At 44.1% G+C, this 21783-nt stretch overlaps 1 long non-coding RNA gene across 1 annotated transcript in view; it reads right to left on the reverse strand.

Annotated features, from left to right (window-relative positions):
* Positions 1-19685: 19685 nt before the first annotated feature.
* Positions 19686-21783, reverse strand: part of LOC121143739 — a 31010-nt gene continuing 28912 nt past the window's right edge. The window contains exon 3 of the long non-coding RNA XR_005881057.1: positions 19686-21045. This is a non-coding gene — a long non-coding RNA (uncharacterized LOC121143739). The remainder of the gene's footprint in view (positions 21046-21783) is intronic.

Raw genomic sequence — 21783 nt, forward strand, 5'->3', positions numbered from 1 at the left:
GCCTCAAACTGGGCATGCTCTGAAATGTGACTATGTTCACATGTGAGAAGGCTTTCCTCAGGAATATGCATTGTTTCACAACTGAAAGCTTCATGTCCTGGGAGAGGGTGCTTTGGGACATGTTCCCCGTGCTCATCTTACTTGTAGCCTTCCTTACTCTTTTATTTTCTCGTTGTGCCTGTGGACAATGCACTGTGAGGTACCCTGGCCATGAGTTACTCTGTTGCTTTTGGTTTCAACTCATAGCCATGCCTCCTGAATCTTGGTGCTGCTGGCCCTAAACCTGACGCCATCCTGGGAATGGCTCTCCTTCTCTTTGCCTAACCCTGTGAACTACTTTGCTCATCATTATCCACTTTTTTATTTATTATTTTTTAATTTAAATTAAAAACAATCTTCTTTTACATGTCAATCCCAGTTCCCTCTCCCTCCCCTCCTTCCCTGCCCCCCCCCCAACTCCCTATCCCATTCCCTTTCTGCTCCCCAGGGAGGGTGAGGCCTCCCTAGGGGATCTTCAAAGGCTATCATATCATTTGGAGCAGGTCCTAGGCCCTTCCCCATGCATCTAGGCTGAGAGAGTATCCCTCTGTTTGGAATGGGTTCCCAAAGTCCATTCATACACTAGGGATAAATACTGATCCACTACCAGAGGCCCCATAGACTGCCCAGTCCTCCTAACTGACACCCACGTGCAAGGAGGTCTGGGTCGATCCTACATTGCTTTCCCAGCTATCAGTCAGGGGTCCATGAGCTTCCCGTTGTTCAGGTCAGCTGTTTCTGTGGGTTTCACCAGCCTGGTCTTGACCCCTTTGCTTATCAAAGACCTCTCTGCGACTGGATTCCAGGAGTTCGGCTCAGTGTTTAACTGTGGATGTCTGCTTGTGCTTCCATCAGCTGCTGGAGGAAGACTCTAGGATGGCGTATAAGGTAGCCATCAATATCATTATAGAGGAAGAGCATTTAACGTAGCCTCTCCACTATTGCATAGATTCTTAGTTAGGGTCTTCCTTGTAGATCTCTGGACATTTCCCTAGTGCCAGATTTCTCTCTAGACCCATAATGGCTCCCTCTGTTATGGTATCTCTTTTCTTGCTCTCCTGTATCCCCCTCCCAGCCCCCCCCCCCCCGACTCAATCTTCCTGTTCCCTCATGTCCTCCTCTCCTCCATTATCCACTTCCAATGAATTGAATTAGGTTTTGGTTATTTGAGAAACTTCTATGCCCAGAAGAGACAGGTGAGAAGGAAGAGGAGAGGAGATGAAAAAGCAAAAAGCCAAACACGAAACAGAAAATGAGGATTGGCTGTCTTAGATCCACTAATTCTTAAGCAATTACAAACTGCCAAACAAAATATATTTCAGGTTCTGATTGTTAGGGTTCCTGACACCAGGTGAAATGGAATGGTTTCAGTTCGTTCATTCCTTTACCCATAGTGCTTGTGTAGAGGAAAATGGCCTCTTCCCTCAACTTGGCCATGCAGTGTACAAGAGCTGTGATCAGATCTGTGATCACGTTTTTCTTCTTTCCCACACACCAATCAGTTCTCCAGTGGACCTCAAGGGGGTCCCACAGTTCAATCACTCACAACACTATCTACCTGAAATTTGTTAAGCCCATGGGTTAAAGCCTAACAACACAAAATAAAACACATCATTGCCAAGCATGGTGGCCTGTGCCTCTAATCCCAGCACTAAGGAGACAGAGGCAGGCTGATCTCTGTGATTTCAAGACTAGGCTGGTCTATACAGTAAGTCAAGCCAGACAGGGCTACATGGTAAGACCCCATCTCAAACATAAACAAACAAACAAATAAAAAAAAAAAACGAAAAGCAGCTCTCGACTCCAAGGGACCAAGAGATAGTGTATTCTGGAGCCAAATCAAGGGACTACAATCCAGGAATATGGGCAGCTGCAAATTCCATGTTTGAATATGGTTGTAGTTTTCATAGTAACAAAGAAAATCAGTAACTTTTCAAATATATTAGCAGAAATATCAGGGGTTACTATAAAGCAGGACCTCTACTATGGGACTCAGATGCTATTTAATGACATTCTTAGCCTGTGAGTTGGTAGGAGGTAGGACTCTGTTCATATAGCCCCAAAGCATTTGCTAACAGTCACACAGGTAGGTGGCCAAGGAGCCAAAGATAGTCAAAGATAGTTGTGGCTTCCAATCTGCATCATTCAGTTTTCCACAGTCAACCAGCTTTGTAGAATGTTTTTCTAGGAACTTCATTCATGGTTCTCAGTTCCACAAGGCTGTCTCTACTTCAGACATTCCTGGGGTTTTCATAGCTTCCAGGAATAGGCTTAATACTTTGCTGGGACAGCTTGTGCACCGAACTCAGAGAAGATTCACTTACATGTGTGATTTTGTTACAGAGTCTGCCATAAAAAACACACACACACACAGAGAGAGAGAGAGAGAGAGAGAGAGAGAGAGAGAGAGAGAGAGAGAGAGCACTGGGGGCCAGGATGTGCCATGGGGGTGGTATGGTCTGCCAGTCCCCAGCTCTTGTAGGCATCGTCACTTCAGAAGCTCATGGAATCTGCTTTAAGAATTTTCACAACTCCATTTCCATCATTACCTGGACTCTTCCCAAAGGAGACTGAAGATTCCAAATAATGACTTGGCCTTTCTGGTGACCTGACCCACCTGCCCACCTGGAAGCCCTGCAGGCATTCATTAGCATAAATTTGAGGAGCTATGCAAAGGCCTCATTATAACTAACTAAAGGTATGTCTACCACTCGGGGAAGCCCCACAGGCTCTAGGAACTCTGACAGGGACAAAGACCAAATATAGTTCATATTATTCCACAATTTGAAAGTGAAGGCATCACTTTTGTTTTTAAAGTTTGCTCTTGCTGATGATACTGTTTCTTGTAGCCCAGGCTACCACAGAATTTGCTGTGTAGGTGTTAATGAAAGATTATTCTCACAGAAAAGAAATACAAGACATGGTTTATTCTGGAGACAAATGTGAGTGACCATGGCCTGAGAACACAGACTTCGGCTGCCCCAACTACCATGTTCCAATAAGGTAGCAATTTTGTGAGCTTTATGTCACTTAGGAAGAGTTACAGCAAGGCAGGTGACACTCTGCTGTATGTTAAGATGCTACCTAGCAGAATTCTCAGCCCCTGATGGGTAGGATCTACGTGTCTGTTCATATTTCAAAAGGTTTACCTAATGGTCACGGTACAAAAGGATTATGTACATAGAGGGACAATGAATGACTATCAAAGGACTAAAGATATTTCAAGATAATTTGAATTTAGACTACCAAAGTTTCAACTTCTCCATGTTATCAAGGTTTGAGCCAATGAACCTTTATAGCCACAGCCCTCTTTCAGGAGTTTTTGTGTGCACAGAGTGGACTTGAACTCCTGATCCTTCTGTGCCCACTTCCTGAATGCTGGGATTATAGGCATAAAACTAGTTCGTGCAGTGCTGGGAGTTGAACTCAGGGCTTCATGCATGCTAGGCAAACACTCAACCAAATCTCATCTTCAGCCTAGCATTCAGTTTCGTTAACATATATCAACTGGGGCCATTGTAATTGGTTCATACATTTGCATCATACTCCTGAAGGGACTGGACCCTCACCCAATCCCTTACTTAGCAGCCCTGACAGGCTACAGAAAAGACCCAGAAAGATGTAGGCCTCTGACTCAGCAACATGTGCTGAATTTCCAACCAGCTTTGAACCTTGCTTGACCTTGTCCTAGTCACTAGGAAGCCAGATACCCTTCATGTGGCAAGGAACCAATCTCAGAAGTTAGCTGGCAGGCTCTGGATGTGCTTTAAGATACCAATGTAATACTGAGCATAGCAACTGCCCTGGGAGGGCCTATAGGCCTTTGCAACCAACTAATCAACACAGGACACGTCGCCCAAGCCTGGAAGCGCACCAATCCTGAGACTGTTGCGGACCCCAGATTCTCCCCTTGCTCTACCCTAATAAATTCCCTGCCCTGCAATCATCTGAGTCCTTCTTGCTACACCCGCTGTGTCAGAGGGATGAAGGAACCAAGTTAATACAGTTAACACATTAATTAATTAAAGACTGTTTGCTTTTGCATCGGATCAGGTCTCTTGGTGATTTTGGGGTTCTAAATTTGGGCACAATACTCCAATGAAATATGATCACCCTGTCTTCACCTCCATCACATACACAATCATTCCTAGTCCTCACTATTTTATTTCTAAGTAATGTTTCCTTTCTTCCTTTCTCTTCCACCTATGGAAAGAGAGTGTTCTTGGGTGCCCTGCTGGAATAGTTGCAGGTCAGGGTCTGGGGAGTGCCTGCTGAAATATCCAGGTTACAGTATTTTCCAAATATGAAATGTACCTGGGATACATGGATATCAATAGAAACAGGGGAAGTTTGTTTGTAAAGGGGGGGAACCCCAAATGCCCTGCAGATAAAGGGAGACTAGTGAGCTGATAAGGACAGTCATTCAAAGTCCAGTGCCACATGAGTTCTGATGTTTGTAGGTTATTGCATAGCACCCACATCTCCTGTGTTCTACTTACCAGACTCTTTTACATGTAGGTCATGAGGGGTTTCCAGTCTCCCTCTGCCCGCTGGCTTCTTTCACACATTAATCCTGTTGCCGCGCTCCCCCCCCCCCCACCAGGCCAGTTCCATGCATTTCACTGTAGATGACACGGTCTCTTTACCTGCTACCTCTCCTTTGCTGTCTGTTGGTAGATGTCTACTCTGGTTCCACATCTTGGCTCTTCTTAACAGTGCATCAATAAACACAGACGTGTAGGACTGCAGGGCTGTCTGTGGCTTGACTTAGATTCTTTCTGGACTGCTACAGCTAGATCATATGGGGATTTTATTTTTAGTCTTAGAGGAATCTCCATAATGATTTCATAGTAACTATACTAATTTACATTCCTACTAGCAGAAAAGCTCATCAGCATTTGCTAGTTTGACAAACGTGTGTGTCTGTGTGTGTGTTAGTGCATGTGCACCAGTGTATGCACAGGTGTTATGACAGAACCAAGAGGCTGACATCAGGTGTCATTCCTCAATTCTTCACCTTGTTTGCTGAGGCAGAGTTTCTCCTGCCTCAATGAGTAGACTAAGCCTGCTGAACAGTGAGCCCCAGAGATGTGTCACCTGTCCTTACCTTCTCAGCCCTGTGATTACACACACATGCAACCATGCCTATACAGTTTTTTCTTTTTAAATAAATTCCGGTTCTCACATTGACAGCACAAGTACTTTCCAGCCTGAGTCATCTCCCCACCACGGTCTTTTTTTTTTTTTTTAATAGCAGAGGCTACTTGGTGGCATCTGCAGATACCTGCTAGAAATGCCTCTCAGACACCTCTTCCCAGTTTCTGTGACTCATGAGCAAGGGCTCACCACCAGCTTCCTCTGGAGCATTTACAGCCATTCAGCAGAGTCAGGGCAGGGGGGGTGGCTTATGTACAAAGCATGTGGTCATTTCTGTTACCTCACTTAAATATCTGCATACCAATTTTTACTTTATTAATTCATGCAATCTGTTGTGGCAAGAAAGAGTAAGCATGGGCACTAAAGCATTTCTTTTCCCATAACCTCATTAACACTGGGTTTAGGATTCACTCTCTCTATCATGAAGCAGGACAGATAAAATTCCTCCAGTGTGAGAAGTGATGATTAACAGGCCCTCCAGAGCTTGCTGCTGGGCATGGTCAGTCATGCTGGTATTCTTGTCTGGCCAGGGCAAAGAAGGGCACATTCAGACTTTGTGTTGTTCCTCTTCTCCCATTACCACTATCTCCTCTTTAGAGAAGAACGTAGCCAAAAGATCTCTTAAGGTGACAGGGGAAAAACAAATCAAAAGGAACCAAACAGCCACTCCTATTACCCTACATTAGACTTTTAAATATGCTATTGATATCAGAGGGATCTTATCACAATTTTCTCCTGGAATTTGGCAAGGAAGTCATTAATCATTTGATGTTAAATTTATACAGATTGTTGAATAAATGAGAAGTGCTAAGACCACACGCAGCGAACCAAAGGCAAAGAGAGCAGAGGGCTGGAAGCAGGAAGAAAAGGGGTCATTTCCTCAGCAGGCCACTGGAAGCATGAAGCCAGTAGTCATGTTTATTTCCAGCCTCACTCCCTGGATCCCTGCCTACCTAAATGGCAAGTAATTTTAAGAGTTTGGAAAATCTTGCCAGGCACAAAGATAGAAATGTACTGTAGCATCCAGCAGCTTCGAACAGTTGCAAGCTTGGGGTGGAAAGGAGCATTGCATAACTTCAGGAGTATACATCAGCTCTGCTGTCATTGGATGGGCAGTCAGTCAGCCTTGTTATCTCAGCACCCGTGAATATAAACCTGGCAGGGAACAGCACCAAGCGAGAGGGTGGCTCTCACCCATGAGTACAAACCTGGCGGGTAACAGCACCAAGCGAAAGGGTGGCTCTTCTTTCATGGAACCCATGGATGGGACTTCATTCATCTGTGTCCCTGTGGCGGCCTGGTGGCATGGGTTTCCTCCTGCTTTAACACAGTTTTACTCAGTTTTAAAGAGCCAGGCCTCTGCTTTTTTCTGCATAGGAGAGGGAACTAGAACGTGGCACCATTTCAGATAGAACAAAACAGATCAAGCAGGAAACAAAAGGAGAAGTCTATCAAAATATAAAAAAAGCATTCCTTCACATATACTATTCTTCAATCTTAGGATGTGTGCTAGCGGAGTGCTTGCCCAGTCTCCTGCCTTCCTTGTTACGTCGTTAGTATCACCCTCCCTGGATATATGCTTCACGCCTGTCATTCCAGCATTTTGCAGACCAGAAGCTCAAGATCATCGTCAGAAACATGAGGGGTTTGAGGCAAAAGTACCATTTTAACACATCTCCAATTTATTTTTATTTGTTTGTTTTTGGAGACAGTGTCATGCTACATAGTCCAGGCTGACCTCCTCTCTATCCTCCTACCTCTGTCTCCCAAGTACAGGGATAGCAGACATGTCCCATTCTACCAGCTATGAGTCTGTCTTTTAACATTCGGCCACTTTGTTTATCTAAAATGGTTCAATACCAATACCCTTGGCAGCCACCCTGGGCCTGCTTTCCCTTACGATTCTACTGCTCAAGTCCTCAATCAGTCAGTCATCCACCAGATTGTCTATTGAGTAACCATGTTCTAAGGTGAGAACACTCTAACAGTTCTGTAGGGAATATAGAAGTGAATCAGTTATGACAAGTTCTATGTTTCCTTCCAAGCAGGAACTCTTGATAAACTTCTTCTCTCAAACAGGAGCCACCAGGAGTATTTTCTTGAGCAACACCAGACTCTTATAGTAATCTTAGCCAGCATGAAAATTGAACTTGCCCAGAATCCATCTCCGTATTTATGGATCCTCCCCTACTAAACACCTTCCCAGACCCACAGGCATGCTCTTTGCTTTGATGGCAAAGCCTCCTTGCCTGTCATCTGGCCTGGGGACCCACCCACCAATCATTTCATACAGCTTCCACCATTATATTGCCTTTGTGAAGAATTCACAGAAGCCATCCACAACCCGGCAATTTCAAGTCCAGATTCCCCCAGGCACTCAGGTAGGATGGCCCTATGGAGGCACTGTGCTGAACGCACTAAGTGAAACAGCTAAAGCAATTCAGTGTGTGGAGTTCCCCGGCAGGTCTGATGGGTTAAGGAGAGTCACATCTGAGCTGGTCTTACTTACTATTTAGGGCAGCATTAATTTTTGTGAGTGGCAGCCCACCTTTGTGCATATAAATTGGGTAATTACACTAGTAAATTGGAATTCCTGCATTCAGAATCGGCACCTGTAAATAACAGGAGGACGGGGAAGGAGGCCAATTGAAACATTGCCCCCTGGTATCTGAAAGCAGCACGTTCCAGAGAGCTTGAAGGCAGAGCTCTGAAGAGACCATTGGCAATGGCCTGGGGAAAGAGGACCCAGCCATTGTGCTCAAGCATTGCCTTCTATTTAGAGACAACGAGGTGGTCCATGAAAGTTGACACATGAAGATTATGCATTTTGCCATTTCATCATAAGTCCCAGTCCAGAAACCATTGTCACAAAATTGCCATACTTGTGCTGGTCATAATTTGCTAGGCATTGCCAATCTGTAGCTCCTGTTTGTTTCCTTGGGGTCAAAGGAGAAATGCCATGCAGCAAACCATGCCCTCTGTCTTTCTGGACAGTATGGGGATGACTAATGTGCTTTACGGGGGATTAACTTTTCCCTGTTGGCTGTAATGTGGAAAATGTAGTCTGCTGCTATATGGCTGGAGTTAATCACCAAACATCCCAAGGCCTCAATTCTACACTAGGGAGCTAAAAGGAGCATGTGGTAATGTTCACATGATCCAGGCCACTTACCCACATATCCCATCACATCTTAGCAACTCAGTGTAGTATATATTTCCTACATGGTGAGTCTCCAATGTTCTACAGAGGCCAATGTGTCCTTGGAGAGGTGCTACTGGGAAGGGATGAGACCTTTAGAGGTCAGGTTCAGTGGGGAAAAGGTCAGTTGGTTGGAAGGAGATCCTTCAAGAGGACCCTAGCTCTTCCTCTCTTTGGCATCCTGGCCATGGCATGCCTTGTTTCTCACCATGAAAGGCTGCCTCACCACAGACCTAAAATCATTAGGGCCAAGCTGATCCACACACGTGAGCTGAAGCTGCTCCACTTTGAGTCAAAACCAATCCTTCCTGTTTTGTGTGGACATGGGTGAATGTGTTCATGTGGGTGTTAAAAACACGTATGTGTTCATGTACGTTCATGTAGAGGCCACAGGCTGACTTGGTTATCTTCCTGGATCTCTCTAACTTCTTTTTTTAAAACAGGGACTCTTGTGGAATAATCTAGAGCTGGCAGTTTCAGCTAGGCTGGATGGCCAGCAAAACACAGGGATCCTTCTGCCCCTGCCTCCTCTGTGCTGGTGCCTGGCTTTTTCTGTGGGTCCTGGGGCTCAAAACTCTTCATGCTTAAGCTGCCAGGTTATACACCTCAAGGCCCACCCCCAGTGACCCTCTTCCTCCAGTGAGACTCTACCTTCTAGAGGTTCCACAGCCTTTGTAAAGATCACCGACCATTGAGACCATGTGTTCAAGCTTGTGAGGCTGAAAAAGATATTTCATATCCAAACCACAGCAAGCAGATCGTAGAATCCAGAGGGTGCAGAGATTAGCTCGGGACCCCCTAGATCTGGCCCAAGATCTTCTCTCCCTGGTCCATTGGGGTGTTCAGAGCCACTGTCTCATGCTCCCAGCATCAGGATCTTCACTGTTCCTTTCCCAAAATTCAATGAGCTGGGAAACAAAATAAATCTCTCCTCTGGTCTGTTGCTTTTTGCAGCTAAGAAGGAAGAATCCTGGTTACCACAAGGCCTGGGAGAGAGAGGCTACCTCCTGACAATAAGATGCTCTCTTGGTGTCTTAGGATCCAGTTGTTCATGAGATTTTACTGGTCCTTGCAGCTCACCAAATAAGCTGGCCAGTGAACCACTAAGATCTGCCCGTCTCTGCCTCCGCAGTGGTAGTATTACAGGCATGGATCACCACACCCAGTCTTTCTACAAAGCTTCTGGGACTTCATCTCAAGCACTGTCGCAACAAAGCTGTCTCCTTGTCCACAAACGACTTGGGTTGTACAAGCTCCAACTTCCCTAGGTAGCCAAAATAAATAGCAAAAAAAGCACGGGAAGTAAAAGTCAAAGACTGATGGAATTTAAGACTGTCTTTGGAAAACAAATTTTAATCTTTGGTTGGGGGGATCTGTGTGCTCTCTGCATAGTTTTCTAATGAGAATAAGAAACACCAACCTTCTTGACCAAAGAGTTTCATTTTTATTAAGACTTTTCCTATAAAAGTGAGCTCATTATTGCCTTAAAGATTATTAGGATCAATATTGGTTAATGTTGATGCTAGGATTCTGAGTCAGATCAAACAGAGTGCCTCTTTATAGGAATCCTGGGAGATAAATGAAAGATATTCCAAAGAGACTGCTAAACAACATCTGAAAATAAGCCTAAAATGATGGAAATACCATCTTTCTTTGTGAGTATGGGTGTTGTTTTCCAGAAAGGTTTTGGGATACTGATCTTATCTCAGAATATATGTATATTAAAGTTTATGCTTAGAAATGATTGTGGCATTTACTTACTGCCTCCATGCTAAATTGAATCTTACTTGGACGATATCCCACTGGCATAGTGGCCTCTTATTAACCATTAACATGGCCCCAGGGTTCTCTGCCCTTACAGCATCCTTTGTTCTTCTGGGCACTGGCATGCTGCCACTTCTTTTCACTCCAAATCCTGTATCCCCGTGGCTGTCTGGTGATGATGGGCTTGTGCCCCTCCTCAGAGCTCCACACAATGTCCTATAGCAAGTTATTTATAATCTACTTTCAAATGACCTTAAAGGTGGCAGATGAGGTGGGATCCCGAGGGGCTACATGTGATTTCCACTAGTTCTCTATGAGCATTCAGACAACTTAGAAAGCTGTGTGTGCACCGAGTGTGGGTCTGTGTGACAACACACAGGAGCCCAGGTCCCTGCAGACCTCAGCATCACACAGAGGCCATGCGCTTTGAGTAGGGGGCAGTGGCCTCAGGGAACGCTTTGTGTTAGGGGTTTATTTTCCTTTCTGGTGGGATTCTGGATCTTGAAGGAGGCTCTATTCCCATGTGATGATTTTTAGTATGGCCATGAGATTGAGATTAAACAGGTAGTTAGTCTCTCAATCCATGTTTCTTTGTACACCATTCACATATGAAATAAGATCATTTTTAAGACAAAACTAATTCTCCTAGTACCTGAGAGGAAACAGGTTGTCCTTCATATTTGGCCTTGGGCAATTTACTTACCTTTGTTTCCCAGATAACAGATATCAGAAGGCAGGGCTCCTTCTCCTGCTTTAATTTCATTTCCTGTTTACTTGGCTCGCAGTTCCAGGTGACAGTTATCATTGAAGGAGGTCAAGGGCACAGGACCTTGAAGCAGCTAGCCATACAGCATCCACAGTCAAGGGCAGAGAGCAGTTCATTAGTTCATGCATGTTAGTGCTCAGTTCACTTTCTCCACAGTCCAGGGTTTCCTGCCCAGAGAATGGTGCCACCCATGGTGGATGGGTCTTTCAACCTCAATTATCATAATCAATGTAATCACCCATAGACATGACCACAGGCCAACCTGATCTAGACAATTTCTCACTGAAATTCTCTTGCAAGGTGTTTCTAGAGTATGCCAAATTGACAAAACTCACCATAACACATTCCCTGCTTTAGTAGACCTTTATGTAGATGACTAGATGGTATTTTTGGAGTTGGCCTATGAACTGGACTTAGAAATGGAAGAATTACTGGTATTATCATGATTTGATGTCTGCCAGTTCCCCAGTGAGATGGGCATTCTCAGGCCAGTGTGTAAATACCAAGGGACCCACTTCATTAAAGCTAATCCAGTGTGGAGTCTGCTATAAATAGATACCCAGATGTCACAAGCAGGCTGGACTCATGAAAGACACCATTCCCATCCTGATTTTCTTCTATTTTCTAATTTAAATTAGAAACAAGCTTGCTTCACATGTCAATCTCAGCTCCCTCTCCCTCCCCTCCTCTCCCGCCCCTCTCACCAGGCCCACCACTCCCCCACCCAATCCCAGGGAGGGTGAGGCCCTCCATGAGGGATTTCCAGTGTCTGTCATTTCATTCAGGGCAGGGCCTAGGCACTCTCCCAAGAGTCCAGGCTGAGAGAGTGTCTCTCATTGTGGGATGGGCACCCAAAGTTCATTTGTATGCCAGGGATAAATACTGATCTACTACCCAAGGCCTCATAAATTGCCTAGGCCTCTTCACTGACACCCACATTCAGGGAGTCTGGACCAGTCCCATGTTGGCCTCCTAGCCATCATTCTGCGGTCCAAGAGCTCCCCTGTGTTCAGGTCAGCTGTTTCCATGGGTTAAACCAACCCAGTCTTGACCCCTTTGCTCATCAGTCCTCCCTCGCTATCACTGGATTCTAGGAGTTCAGTTCAGTGTTTAGCTGTCCCACCCTGATTTTTACTTAATAGAACTTCCTTGAAATTTGTCATAAAATGCAAGCCTCTTACAAACTTTATTAATCATAATGGTTCTGTCTTGCTCATACTTGATAGTAGAACGAGGCATGAAGGCTACATCGAGTCATGTGATCTTCTATTAAAGAAGCTACGAAAGATAAAGCAGGTACTTGTGCAGCATCCAGCAGCCCCACAAACCTTATACAAGTCCTCAAGCCCTAACCCTAACCCCTTCAGGGCAATAATCTATCCAACTATCCCTGCTGCTCTCCCCAAGAAGCTCCTGCTACTCCAAGAAAAGACAGTGAAGGCAGATCACACCCTTCTCTCTCAACAGAGCACTCCACCTCCCCCACAGGCACACATTCTGTTGGAGGCAATTATTGGCGAGCTCACTTTCTCCAGCAAATTGTCTCAATTTGGCTGTTTCATCTTTGCTGCCGAAGTCAAGCCCTGACTATTGACTCTGATATGTCTTTCACAGAATCTCATTTTCATCCCTGTCACTGGAGCCCAAATGCCAACATACTGATTATTCTTGCTGTGACAAATACAGTATATCTTCGGCAATCTCAGGTCCAAGTCTCTTGAGAAAGCAGCTCCCTCCTACTCCAAGCCTTTCTATAATATCAAATTTCCAGACTGCCACCATCCCCTTCTAAGCCCTCATAACCTGGCTGGATATCTCTGCTGTCAGTTCTGAAAGGGCATCTTTCCCCAAGTCCAGCTTCACCTGTCTCCTGTCTGTCTGTCTGTATTTCTCTCTGCAGCTCCAGGTCAACAGGACAAATCCTTCAGCTGCTATAATCTGCCACCAAGCTTAATTTTAGCACTCTGAAATGGACACTAAGGCCTGCTAATCAGATCAAAGCATTCATCCCAACCCTCTGGCCAGACATAAGATGAATCTTTGGGGTGTAGCAAAACACAGCAAACATTTCTTATGAGTCAACCAAGGAGGATATGAGCATGTTGAATCACAAAACATGTTCACACACTCAGGCACAATGGCTCAGGACAGATCATTTCATGTGGAAGAGAGCCCATTCCCTGACTGCCACAGGTGGCTCTGGAAGGACAGACTTCTGCAGAGACACATTCTCAGGCCTGGGCATGGGTCACACAAAAAAGCTGTGTGTGGTGGCACACGTGTGAAATCCTAGTGCTGGGGAGGTCTTGACAGGTCTACCCCTGAGCAATAAGAAACCATGTGTCAAAACCCAAAGCAGTCTTTAGTTCTACACACACACACACACACACACACACACACACACACACACACACACACACATTCCTGAAGTGCATTCCAAGCCAGCTGTGGTCTTAAAGGGTTATGCATATGCAGAGCTGCCCAAATTCCTTACAGTGCCTCATGGGGCCATCCAAAGGCACACTGTCACAAAGATGGCCTTGATTGTGCTAACAGATTTGGGTTCAGTTTGCTGATAAGCTGAAAAAGTCCATCATCTCCAAAGCCAAGAATTCCTGCTCAGTCCATGTGTCTAGGACTTAAGAATTTCTTTCTCAGGCTGATAATTGCTGAACAATCAGATAAGTTTTCAACTCACTTCTTTCAGTTTTAAATATGCCCACTAAACTCCGTAGGGGGGAAATGGTTCCTCTTGTAATCCTCTTGCTAGCCTACTTTACCATGAAACATTGTTGAGGAGTGCCCTTGCCAGCAGTGCAAGGAGGGATGGATGTGTATACAGTCGGTCCTGTCTGTTCACTTGGCCAATCTCCGGCATCCCAGGAATTTAAATGTTAGGGATGTTGACAGGAGGGCTGACATTTCCCATGTGAAGTCTGGAAGGAACTCAGCCCTGCACAGCAGACAGGCTGATATTGAAATAAAGTTCACCGGGCGCTGATTAAGAGCCGTGGTCAATGGCCAGTGTATCAGGTGACAGAAGGTCTGCTGGGGACAGCTAGGGCATCAGAAGAGTTAGCCTTTGCCTATGGTGAAAACACAAAGAAAACGAGGCAGATCTTTCTAGCTCACTCTGTCCATACTACATTTTTTATTTAGTATCTCCCCAATATTAGTTTAGTTTGGAAATATTATATGGCTACATTAATTAAAATCTGATGAAAACAGTAATAATAATGAAATGCAGCAGATCTTAAAATTCAGAAAGACAAAGAATTTTGAGTTTCCAGCTCTTTCTGGTACCTGGCACATAGTAGGTAGTCATTACATATTTGTCTAATAGACAAAAGAACAAATTAGTTGAAGAAATCGACCCTCTAACCTTAGGTTAAGAATTAAGAGCAGGGTCTGTAGGTGCAGGTTTAAAGTCCCAGCTACCTGGGAAGCTGAGGCAAGAGGGTTAAAAATTCAAGGCCTATACGGATACAGCATGAGTTCAAGGGCAACTTCATGAGACTGTTTCAAAATAAAAATAGGGCCTGGGGAGATGGTTTAGTGGGTAACATGCCTTCTGCACCAGCATGAGGGCCTGAGGGCCTAAGTTCTTTGTCTAGCACTGACACTGAAAAAATAAGCAAGCAGGCCATAGTGTTATGGATTTGCAGTCCCAGTTCTGGAGAGGCACAGAGGATCCCCTGCCTCTGTCTCCCCAGTGCTGGGTTTGTAAGTACACGCAAGCACACTTGGCATTTTCTTGTAGGTTGTGGGTCAAACACAGACAGCACAGGCCTTCAGACTTGCTCTGCAGACTGAATCACTACCCTAGCCCCTCAGTATGGTTTTAAGTCTTCATGGGATAGCTGTGCCATCGTTCCCAAAAACGTAGCAATGAACTTCAACCCTCAACCTATTCTCTTGGAAACCCCCAAATCACCTTTTTAAAGCACTCTCTTAATTTTCCTAATGGGGGAAAGGACACATGTGTATGGAAGGATCTACTTCCTTCCTAAAATGGCAAGCTTTCCCGTTTTAGTAGGACACAACGTTTTACCTGTTATCTGCTCTTGCAGCCTAACAAAGAAACCTATGGTAGAGCAAATCTTTCCCCAGAATACCTCAGGGCACTTCTGTCAGTTGCTCTCCACTCACCATTTCTTTATAATGCAAACCCAGGTGAGTTTTAAGTAAATATTTGGTGTCATTAAAGTATTGATGTGGAAGGAGAGAATTTTTAACATGGTCTGGGATCCTTTAGCTAAAGGATTAGAAATGAAACTATTGATATGAACATCTGTCTTTTGGAGTTTTGCTGATGGGCTATATGCTTAATCCATATTTACATGTGTACATGTATGCTAATGAATCATTGTTTGTACATATATATGCACATTAGTTATAATTAAAACTTTCTCTTTGTCTCTCTTTCTCTCTGTGTCTCTTTCTCTGTCCTTCTCGATTTGTGGTGATGTAGGGATCAGCCAGGGCCTTATGCATACTAGACAAGTGCTCTGACGCTGAGCTATAACCCCAGCCCTGTAATTAAAGCTTTCGTAAGTTCAGATGTTATCACAAACTATGTGAAATATCCACGCAGAAGAGCCTGCTCTGATGCCAACTGCTATTCTGCAATTCAGTTCTGGGATTAGCTATGTCTAGTAAAATTCAGACTGACCCACTGAAGGTCACACTACTCAGGATGCCCTCATTTCAGACACCAGCATACCAGTCAATTTATCCAAGCTAGGGGTTCCCATGATCCCTCAGGCTTGATAACTCACTAGAACAAACCGCAGTGTAGGGAAGCAGCACAAGTGTGACTGACTGTAGCTTTACTCTAAAGGACACAGGGAAGAACAAGCCATGGGCAGGGAGGCACAAGATACATTCTAGAGGGTCTTGGGTGTGGGGCTTCTGGGTCTTCCCACTGTAGAACTGCTCACTTGTGCCAAGATTGGGATTCAAACTGCTCCCCTCAGGGAAGTGTGTTGAGAGCTTTGTCTTTAGCTTGTGGGACTCCGTGTGGAGGCAGAGCCTTCAAGAAGTTGGCACAGCTGAAGGATGTGGGTTATGGTGCTTTTGAAGGTTTAGCCCACCCCTGGACCTAGGTCTGACTCCCTGTTATAGATCTACCAGAGGGCTAATGAGCTGTGCCACTAGCTCCCACCTCACACTTTCCCATCCTTGATAGGCTGGCATCCCCAAGGCCAAGGTCAATAGTTCTTTCTCACTTAAGTTGTCCCTTTCACACGTCTTGCTCTGGTATATGAACACCCTTCCACCGGTCCATTGATGTGTTCACCAGTCAGGAAACCTTACCAAGTTTCTACAAGTAGAGTTTTTACTAGGGCTTCTTTACATGACCATGAAATCTCATTACTAAATACCAACACATAAAATTATAATACAATCAATACCCAGAATCCCAAGCCCTGCTTCTGTCTCTTAAAAGGTCCAGGCCCCAAGTCCCAGAGTTCACCTGGTAACTAGCCTGGATCCTGGGCCATCTTCTGAGGGCAAGCATAGGCAGGATGTAGAGGAATTAGAACAACCAAGACACTCCCTATCACTTGGAAAATCCCAGGATCTTAGAAACTCCTACCAAGAACCCTGAACAGAAACCAGACACATTCTTTATCACTGAACAGAGGCCATGACACAAGATTGAATACAATTTCAGAGGAATTCAGCCACAGCCATCCTGGCTTGGTCTAGATGCTTGGCTTCTCTTTTGTCTTAAGTTAGGGTTGATTTTAGAGTCAACTTTTAAATGAACTAAACGATCTACTTCTCTCACAAGCTTCCCTTCTGAACCATTGACTCCCTCAGTTGTGTCTATAAAACTTGTATTACCTTATGAAAAACTCTCAAGAAACTGTAGGAAGAAGAAATCTGTTTCTTAACACAGTGTTAATAATCCTAACTCAGCATCACCGATAATGGGACATACTCCACATACTGCCTTGTATGATGATGCCATGAACAGGCACAATATCTTCTGAGGTTTTGCTGAAAAAGTTGAGTGACCATCAGACAGAAACACAATGACATACTGTGTGGGATGTCATACAAAGCAACAAGTCTAGGATTTTTAAAAATAGTAAAATCACTGGAAAAAATAAAACCCAAACAAAACAGATAAAAAAAAGCAGAGACAAACTGAGGGTTCGTCTTAGTGGAAGGAAAGCAGAGACCTGACTTGTGAATAGGATTCATCACCCAGGTTGGACTTTTGTAACAGCTGGACCTTTCAGCAGATAGAAGGGAGGGAGGAATGCTTTATTTTGGGTCACGGACTCAGAAGCATCAGAGCATCATGGTGGGGGAGGCAAGTAGAGTAGAGGAGTAGAGCAACTCACGTGCTGAGGCCAGGGTGTAGGAGTGCTGGTGACTGTCACCATTTTCCTCATTCAGAACTCTAGTCTATGGGAAAGTCCTGCCCACATTCAGGGTGGATCTTCCTCTCTGTGTGTAAGCATCTTTACAGACACACCAAGGAGTGTAAGCAAGCTTGCAGACACACCAAGGAGTGTAAGCATGCTTACAGACACACCAAGGAGTATACTTTCCTAATCTCCTAGTGATTCTCAATTTAATCAAGATGAACCCTTGTAACTTATACACAAAGGAAAAAGCCTTTGAAAGGAAAAGATTATATTAATTTTATTTAATTATGAATTGATAGTGCCATTTATATGACTAAGAGCTCATGGGTTCTAGGATTACAGCCATGTGCTACAACACTCAGCTTAGAAAGCATACTCTTGTATATTTAGGATCAGCATGATATATATGTATTTCACTCCCAAAAGATCCCCTGGCAAGAGACAGAAGTAGTTGGGGAAATGGCCAACTCAATTGGGTAGAAGAAAGTTGGTAAGTGATAGTCTTGAAAAAAAGGCATGCAATTTTGGAACCTATTCCCCATTCAGGAATGCTTTGCCCAGGCTTGATGCAGGGGAGGACCTTGGTCCTGCAACAACATAATATGACATGCTTTGTCGACTCCCATGGGAGGCCCGCCCTTATGTGAGTAGAGGAGGAGTGATGGGGGGAGCAATAGACAGAGGGTGGGGGAGGGAATGTGAAGAGAGGAGTGAAGGAAAACTGTGGTTGGAATGTAAAATAAAAGAAAAAATTTAATAAAAAGAAAAATAGAAAAAAGACATACAAAATGGCTCAGTGAAGAAAGGTGCTTCCTGTTCAAGCCTGGTGTTTCAATGGAGTTGAACCCCCAGAACCCACACAGAGGGGATAGGAGGGAAGGGACTCCACAAAGTTGTCCTCTGACCTACCAGCATGCTGAACCTCCCTGCCCCTACATCACACACATGCACAATAGTAATAACAATGAATTAACTTTTAAGTTCTTCAAGTCATGCTTGCAATTTTTGACACATTTTGAATTATATCTGTAGAGAATAAAAGGCTAGCTAAGAAGTTATGTATGAAATATGTAACTGAGCACTTACCTAACATTCCCAAAGCAACATGCGTGTGTGCACACGCACACACACTCACACACACACACACAGTCACTCACAAATATGTATAATTTGCAAAAAACATAACCTATCTAAAATAAATACAAAAATTTATGATCAAGACTCTCTGCCCCGTGTGCTATTTTTGCATATCTTGATAAAAAGATACCATCATTTGTTGTCTGTGGATTTTTTGAAACCTTGTTTTCACCTTGAGTTTTATTTCTCCCATTTCCCATGAGTGGGAAATTTTTTTGTGTCTGTCTGTCTATCTCTTGAACAAGGTTTCAAATAGCCCCAACTGACTGACCTTGAATTGTCTGTGTAGGAGAGGACAAACCTGAAGTAGGATTACAGGCTTGTGCCACCCCACCTTGTTTATGCAGCTCTGGGAACTGAACCCTTGAAGTTTTGTGCATGCTAGGCTAGCACCATGCCAACCAAACCACGTATCCTCAGTCTTGTTTTGCTCTTGGCAGTAGAGATTCCCATGCCAATTTGTGCTGTATGAAACACAATATTCAGTGAAGCCTGTTTCCTATGTTGGGAGCTACTGGTTTCGTACCACAAAGGCCTTCTCAAATTTTATTGTTACACGTGATACAGATGAAGACTTCAAAGTGATCAGGAGTAGTAGACTGAGCTGAGCTGAGGTCCTGCTGAGTTAGGGATGAGAGGAAGCTGCAAAGGACGAAGTCATTCCAAGGCATCAGTTCTCCACCCACCGCAGGGGTACCCACCTGGGCTAGGACCACCTGAGCCCCAACCTCTGCCCCTCAGGAGGAAGCTGCAGCTGAGTGACTTGCTCAGCATTCTTACACAGCTGGGTGTCGACAACCTGAGAAGAGAGGTGTCATCATTCCCTCTGCTACTCCCAGCCCGCATAAACCAGCTTGTGGTACTCCAGTGAACTGAGTCTAGTCAGTATCCAGCTGCCAGAAGCAGGAATTTAGCTTTGAACTCTGCTAAGACTGGCAACAAACTCAGATTTCTGTTTAGCCATAAACAAAACTAAGGTGAGCAAATCCTGGGATACATTAGAATCAAATTTGTTTCTTGACTTCTTAATGGAATTGACAGTACATGGGGTGGAGAGATGGCTCAGTGGTTAAGACAGGTTCCCAGTTACATTGTATGGCTCACAAATACTTGTCCCTCCAGGTCCAGGTCTGATATCCTCTTCTGGCCTCTACCAGAGTATCTGACCTCTTGACACACATGTGCACACATATACACTAACAAATCCATAAAACATATTTAATAAAAAGAATCGACAAAATGGAATTCCTAGCCTTTATTTATAAATGGTCTCATGTATCCCAGACTGGTCTAAAACTCATGTAGCCAAGAACAAACATGGATTTTTGATTCCCTACCTCTGCCTTCTAAGTACTACTATTACTGGTGTGAACTATGACCAGTTTATTCACTGTTGAAACTTTATCCAGAGCTTTTGTGCATGCAACCCCAGTTTCCTCACAACAGAAAAGGTCACACACCAAAAGTGAACATCATGCCACCTGTCATCTTACCCGTGTGCCGAAACAGAGACACTGGGAGATAAACCAGTAAGTCATAGATGGGCAGAGTCACTCTATTGGGTAATTGGGTAATTTTAATGCAATAAATGTCTGGTCCATAGGCAGATGTTTCTCACACATCCTATTAAAGTGTAGGTAGAAGACTCCAAACAACTCCCTATGAGTCCACCCTAATCTTGTTCGTACTTCTTCCAGAAACTGCAGAGATGCAACAGATGTCCATGATTTGTCAAGGGAATCCTATTCTCCCAGCTCTAGGAGCCCCCAGGGGAACCTATTTTTTCAACCCTTGTCATGCCCATTTGAAATCATAGCACTCCATGTATGATTTCTTGCCACTATTAAGATAACTCTAGGGGACTGCAATAGACCCCTACAAAAATATAAAAAGAGTAGCACATTCATTTTTTCAAGATGGAAGAATTGAGCTTTCTCTTGCTTCTGGTACTATAACTACATGAAAGGAACCATTTTGGCTGCTCGGTGCTGTAGAAAAATTTGTTTCTAGAGAATCAGTCTCCCTCCCTTAGGCATGAACATTTGAAATTGTTATCAACGTTCTGCAAGTGACTACTTCTTGGTGATGATTCTTTACAAGAAGATTAGCTGGTCCCAAGGGTAAGAAACAAGAAAAGTGATGGGTTTAATGTGATTCTATAGGGATACTTATATATGCATTTATAAATGTCTATATGCACACACATAGAGAAAGAGAAGTTTTGTATTTGACTCACAAACACTGGGCTTTGTGTGAGCATTATTGTCATTTGCTTTAAGTAAACAAAAATATTGTCATGCACTTTAAGTAAGCAAAGCTAACAGTTTTGAGGCCCATTCTTAGTTGAGAACCTTTGGAAATCCTGCACTAACAGCTACTAAAGAAATCTCTGGAGTTAATATGAACTTTCTGTTTATGTGAAGGTGACCAGACACATCACAGTCAGATGTTAATCACATTGCTTTCAAGGCAAGGCAAATCTAGTGACGGCAAGCCTAAAACTGTCCTATTTCACGGGCGACTTCAAAGGGGAATATTCCTTGTGCTCTTCACTGGCTTGTGAATGCTTGAGTTTCTCTTCCAGCTTTGCTCCTCTCCACCTGAAACCAAAGTGAAAGGGGAGATGAAGGAGATTAAACACACAAACCCAGTTTGAAGATCCTGTTAAGAGAACAAGAAAACAAGATGTAAGAAAAAAACTGTCCATGGCTAAAGAAGGGAGCCACCTGAAGATTCAAGCTGCAGAGGCAGAGAGCTTGTGCCTTGGGCTTTCTGGTTTGCTCTTATGATCAGTTAGTCCTCACCCAAGGGAAGGCATACAAAGTCAGTTCCAGCTATATCCAGTCTTCAGCCTCAGAATCAGCTGTCCTATCATTACACCCAGTGTGGAGGCTCCTCCCCCATCATACTCCCAGCTGGAGGAATCTTTCTTCTCGTTCTAGGTTCTCCTGTTGATTTATTTTGGCCATCTTCCATTTCTGAATTAAGTGTTCTATCTCACCTTTTGCTTTTCTTGTGTCTTGGGTTCATCTTTCAAGACCTTGTATAGCAAGACTCACCACCTATAAAATTTATCTTTCCTTACCCACTCCCCTACCACCTCATATTTCTCTTATTGCCTTTGGTGACTTAGCTTCATCTATCATTATTTACATGTCCATGTAATTATATGATATCTATTTTCATTTTCCTCTTTCTTTTCTGCCATGACCTTTAATTCTGTAACTACACCGAATTACGTGTAACTACATTAAAAATCATGACGCACTTGGGATACAAGTTGGATAAAACGTCAGGCAGAAAAAAAAACCTGCTGCCTTAGGAGGCGTCTTGTGTCT

This window comes from Mesocricetus auratus, unplaced genomic scaffold (assembly GCF_017639785.1).
Source record: "Mesocricetus auratus isolate SY011 unplaced genomic scaffold, BCM_Maur_2.0 Super-Scaffold_100013, whole genome shotgun sequence".
In the NCBI taxonomy this organism is placed as follows: Eukaryota; Metazoa; Chordata; class Mammalia; order Rodentia; family Cricetidae; genus Mesocricetus; species Mesocricetus auratus.